We start from the raw sequence: 5,693 nt of genomic DNA, 5'->3' as shown, positions 1-5,693 counted from the left end.
GACGAAGGCGGAGGATGCACTGTGCTTGACAAAACAGTGTAGTAACGTGCGTTTCTGAACATTCAAGCGGTGCTGATGCGGACCCCGCAAATACTGCAGTGAATCCTGTCAAGGCGACCGCTCCGATGAGGTGACCACCTGCCTTAAAAGACCACTAAAACCAGGACCAAGGGACGCTATTTCCAGTCAAATGACCCTGGATAAGGGCAGATTTCCACTACGATACCGTTATGTCGTCGGGGGGGGTTATGCCTCGACGTGCGTGCCGTGAGTACTACCCATGATGATTTGCTCACGTGAGGGGCAGTTTTGGCGCGAGTTCATTCCGTGGCTCCTGCTGTACCGCGCCGTGGCCATTCCGGTGGCGAGGGCCTCTGGGGGATGGAAATGGCATGCCGTGGTATTCCGTGAGGTAGAATACACTGTGTAGTAGGTATTTTACTACTTCCCGATAGGAAGTTTTTTTTCTTTTGTATTTGTGGTACGAAGTTCTTTCTTGGCTTTTTCGATTGGTTGATTTTGAGCTTTCTCCAATTATCTCCCCCACTATTTTCCGTCCAGACCAAAGTCAGAAATTGGTTAAAATGGTGATCTGTCCACTGATTGGACCTTCCAGCTTGGAAGGTTCAAGGTTATGGTACCTTCCGAGCTGGAAGGCTGTTGGCTTACGCACTGGAGATGTGTTAGAGCTACATAATGTCCACACAGCACGCGCTAATTACCAGGCTACTGTGTGGCGACTGGCTTTGCAACCGAAGCCCGATGTGCCTACGCCCATCGGCAGAGGATGGATTCAAGACAGCGACGGTAAGTTGTTCCGATAAATAATTAGCACCGATAATGTACCCAACTTTGGATCAAGTTATGCGTGAGGAAATTTACACTTGTGTAATTATTATGGTATGGTACGCGTCTACAAAGGCTACAGTGGAGTCTGCGGATATTGAGAAACATACTGCAAGGTTGAAAGAATTGTAATTAGCAGATAAAAGGATAAAGGATACAGTGCTGCCCTTCCCATTTAACCAGATATCTATGACTGTCTACTGCAAAATATACGCGATGAATAAATTAACTGTCTGTGACAATGTTTGTTTCTTCCTTCAGGCAGAGTCGCTGTGAATTGGACAGAACAGCAGGCAGTGCCAAAAGAACTTCAGAGCCTCATCAGCTGCGGGTGCCGAGGAGTGTGTGACACTCAACGCTGCTCATGCAAGAAGTCATCTCTTGCGTGCACTGACATCTGCCGCTGCGAAGGTACATGCGCAAGTCCGCTCAACAGTAGGCCAGAGCAACCACCACAGCAAAGTACGTCCGGTGACGTATCGCAACTGGAAACTGAGTCCAATCATGCCCAGCCAAACTCAGATTGTGACGACTCGTGTGTCCGATAGTGATGGATCAGCTGCATGTACGAGTGATGATCTCAGCAATGATAACGTTGATAGTGACAGTGCGTCAGTTTGAATTCCTTGCGCAGCTGCCATATTGTAAAGGGAGAAATTAGACATACAAGAATGAATCAAGTTAGAAAACTAACAGTGACAGCAAGGCTCTACAACTAACATACATGCCATGTGGCAATATTCCTAGATTTTGTATATGGATAAACATTGTGTGTACTATTGTACTACAGTAAAACCTGGTGTAAGCGACCTCTCGTTTTACTGACCACCTACGACCGTTTTTCCATGCACGGACAGTGCTACACAGACACTGTGGGCTGGATGTGCGCACGTGCACGGCATCATTGCAGCATATCATCATATTGAGAAACAGTTTGTGTAATATACAGTGTAAAATTGTACTACCGTAAAATCCCGCCAGAGCGCCCCTACCTCCTCCGCTTCAGGTGGGGAGGGGCAGATGGGCGAGTCCTGCTTGCCGCATTCAGTGCTACATGAAAAAGTACTCACCCTACGAAAACTGTTCGTGCATCTCGTACACCGACCAAAGGTCAAGAGCCAGGAGTCGAACAGACCCGACAAAACGAAGGGTTTGTGCGATCCCTGGTCAGGAGGGTGGGCACTGTTGCGTACATTTCCAACGGGGTCGAGCACGCGTCTGCAGTGCAGTACGGCATCACAGACTGCAACAAAGTCATACGAGGATACAATCAATCACGTCCCTGACAAGAAGTCAGGGAGGGGCGGATGGGAGAGACGGCGGGATTTTACGGTACTTTTAACTATTTTACCAGGATGCGCGAATCATTGCAGCATATTCCTTTTGTATATTGATAAACATTGTGTGTGTGAGATACTATTGTATTACTTTTTGTTGTTGTCAGTAGATTAATTATCAGTACATGATGATCTATTTTAATATATTTTACCTGGAGGTGCGCATCATTGCAACATATCATCATGTACTGATAATTAATCTACTGACAATTATTCAAGTGATGAACTGAACGAATATTTCTTGAGAAATATTTCTTGAGAGAGATGCAGCGAGGACATAAACTGACACGTTATTTTGTTCTTTTCATTGGATACCAGAATCAGTGTACCAACACAGAAGTGCATTGTTATTGAACATTGAATATTGATATCAAACTCACAATGTGTCTTCTTTTTTGGGAAATTTATTTTTCAAGTTCGTGATTCAAGACAAAATACTGGCTCACCTTGTGCCGGGGAGTTGGTAGTATTCCATAGGATGGGGCTTCAGCAACTACAGCATTGGCTCGGGCTTCAGACTCGACACCACTAATAAGTAATCCTTCAATCGATTCGAGACGAGTCGAGTGCTATTACTAGTGTTGACAACGTTTTTTGAAATAATTCAAAAATACTGTACTATACTGATGCATTTCCCTCACTGCGCGTAAAATGCTTCATGTGAGCGTGCCCAATCAATGCTCAGGTGCACGAAGATCTTGAAATCGGCGAGGAGAAATTGGCATGAAAACCCCCTCGTAGCAAGCTTATGGCACAGCTTTCAGGAGTCCGACAAGTGAATCCATGCTACCAAACCCCTTCCCTATCTAACTGGACCATGCCCAAATCCTCCTTCCAAAGTGGCACACCAACTGCGAAAAATTGATTTCTCAGAATCCGGATCCCGGACTAAATCGAAGATCTGCTCAAAAGCCCGGAGCTGCAAAAAACTCAACTCATCTCCGGTGTGTCGAAAACACAGCTACCCTGCGGACGATGCTGCAGCCGGTGGCAAGCTAACGCCTGTTCGCCAATGGTGGGACAATCTCGTCAGCCAAGGTCCTGGGTATGGCTACCACTGCAATGCCCAGAAGTCACTCCTCCTGGTCAAGCCCTCCAGGTACGCAGCTGCTATCGAGATGTTCGAGGGGACCGGTGTGCAGGTCACGTGTGATGGTTGCCGCCACCTTGGTGCACCTTTGGGCACGGATGAGTTTATAGAACAATTTGTCCAGTCCAAGGTCGCCACCTGGTGTGAGGAAGTTGCGCAGCTCACGACCATCGGTGCATCGCAGCCACAGGCCGCCTACTCCGCCTTCACACAGGGCCTGCAAAACAAGTGGTCCTTCCTCTGCCGGACCTCCTCCATCCCGCCATCCTTGCTTGAACCGCTGGAACACGCAATCAGCGGTCGGCTCATCCCGGCCATCACGGCCCCGGGTCAGGCTCCACCTGGGACAACTGTTCGCTCCCTACTCTCTCTCTGCCTTGCCGGCTTGGGGGACTGGGTATGGCAGACCCTTGTTCAGTGGCTGAACAGTACACCTCATCCCGAAGGATCACGGCTAGCCTCGTGTCTCGCCTGCTGGAGCAGGAGTCGTCTCTTGGCGACTCTCTGACTCAGCTCCGGACGGTCAAGGCGACGATTCGGGCCGAGAAGCGGAGCGCGTTCAAGTCTATGGCTGACGCTCTTCGCTCGGATCACCGGGAGCTGGCCCCTGTTCTCGACCTGGCCTCAGAAAAGGGTGCATCCAGCTGGCTGACCTGCCGCCCCCTCAGCCGCCATGGTTTCACACTCAGCAAGGGAGATTTCCGGGATGGCCTGTGCCTCCGGTACGGCTGGACACCTCCTCGGCTCCCAAGCCTCTGTGTGTGCAGTAAGCCGCTGAATGTGAGTCACGCCCTGTCGTGCCCGTTTGGTGGCTTCCCGACGCTGCGACACAACGAGGTGAGGGACATCACCGCCAGAGCTCTGAGGCAGGTCGCTCACAACGTGACAGTGGAACCCCACCTCCAGCCCGTCACCGGAGAGGCCTTCCGCCATCGCACAGCTGTCACGGAGGAGCAAGCTCGGCTGGACGTTGCGGCTAGTGGTGTGTGGGGTGGCCGATTCGAGCGCATCTTTATTGATGTACGGGTGTTCAACCCTTTTGCGTCTTCGAATCGTGCCACCTCCCTCGCTGCTAGTACAGACGCCATGAACAGGAAAAGCGCCGGAAGTACGAGGAGCGAGTACGTGAAGTTGAGCATGCCTCCTTCGTGCCCGTTGTGCTCTCTGCCTCTGGTGGCTATGGCAAGCATGCCAATGCTCTTTTCACGCGGATCGCCTCTCTCCTGGCTGAGAAGAGTAAGGAGCCATACGGGCAGGTTATCTCCTTGCTGCGCTGCCGCCTTGGGTTTGCCCTGGTGCGTTGTGGTGCTATGTGCCTGCGTGGCTCAAGGAGCATGTTTGCTCCTGCCATGCCTGAGTCCCCTGCTGTGCTAGTGGCGGCGGAGGCACGCATCCAGTGAACCTGCACAGTGCAGTGATCCTACTGAGTGACAGACTCTGTAAATACTGTATAATGATGATTCGTTTTTATATATGTGTTGATTCTTCACAAAATGTGTTATTTTGCCCGTACAAGAGGCTCAGTTTTCCGTGTGAAAAAAAAAACAAAAAAAAAAACATAGCACCCCGTGGCGAAGATAGACTACGTTTTTTACTTACGTTATGCGGAACCTCTCGTAAAATCCCGCCAGAGCGCCCCGTCTCTCCTATCCGCCCCTGCCTGACTTCTTGTCAGGGATGTATCCTCGTATGACTCTGTCTTTTTTTTTTCTTTTTTTTTAGTGTGCATCATCTTTATTTTTTTTATTTTTTATACTAAAAATGTTTGGCACCTATGATCAGGGGATGGCCCACGCCTGGTAAAAAAGTAAGTAATTAAAAAAAATTAAAAATAAGAGGTACTGTGTTCCGGCTCTCCGCCTTCTCCGCGAACATAGAGAACTAGAGGAGAACTAGAGGAGAACAAACAAACACAAGAAGCAAGAATGACACGAAAAGCAGAAATTATGAGAACATGGTATAAATAAGCACGGCCATCAACCTCAACAGGGGATGACTCTGTCGCAGTCTGGTGATGCCGTACTGTACTGCAGACGCGTGCTCGACCCTGTTGGAAATGTACGCAACAGTCCCCACCCGGTACCCTAGGTACCCTCTTGACCAGGGATCGCACAAACCCTGAGTTTTGACGGGTCTGTACGACTCCTGGCTCTTGACCTTTGGTCGGTGTACGAGATGCACGAACAGTTTTCTTTTCTTTTTTTACTCCAAAAGAGTTGGCACCTATGAATTCAGGGGATGGCCCACGCCTGGTAAAAAGAAAAGGAAAAAAAAAAGAATGTTTGGCACCTATGAGTTCAGGGGATGGCCCACGCCTGGTAAAAAGAAAAAGTTTTCGTTGGGTGAGTACTTTTTCATGTTGCACTGAATGCGGCAAGTAGGACTCGCCCATCCGCCCCTCCCCACCTGAAGCGACGAGG

The 5,693-nt window shown here is 49.6% G+C and overlaps 1 long non-coding RNA gene across 1 annotated transcript; it reads right to left on the bottom strand.

Moving 5' to 3' along the window:
* Window positions 1–792: 792 nt before the first annotated feature.
* Window positions 793–3,025, bottom strand: LOC135821928 (uncharacterized). Its single transcript, XR_010554423.1, has 2 exons — window positions 2,630–3,025; window positions 793–1,480 (listed from the first exon to the last, which is right to left on the bottom strand). It is a non-coding gene; the product is annotated as an uncharacterized LOC135821928 (long non-coding RNA).
* Window positions 3,026–5,693: the final 2,668 nt, after the last annotated feature.

The sequence above is a fragment of the Sycon ciliatum genome, chromosome 7 (genome assembly GCF_964019385.1).
Source record: "Sycon ciliatum chromosome 7, ocSycCili1.1, whole genome shotgun sequence".
Taxonomy (NCBI): Eukaryota; Metazoa; Porifera; class Calcarea; order Leucosolenida; family Sycettidae; genus Sycon; species Sycon ciliatum.
Note: the sequence above shows the minus strand (reverse complement) of the source record. Positions and strands in the feature narration are given on the sequence as shown.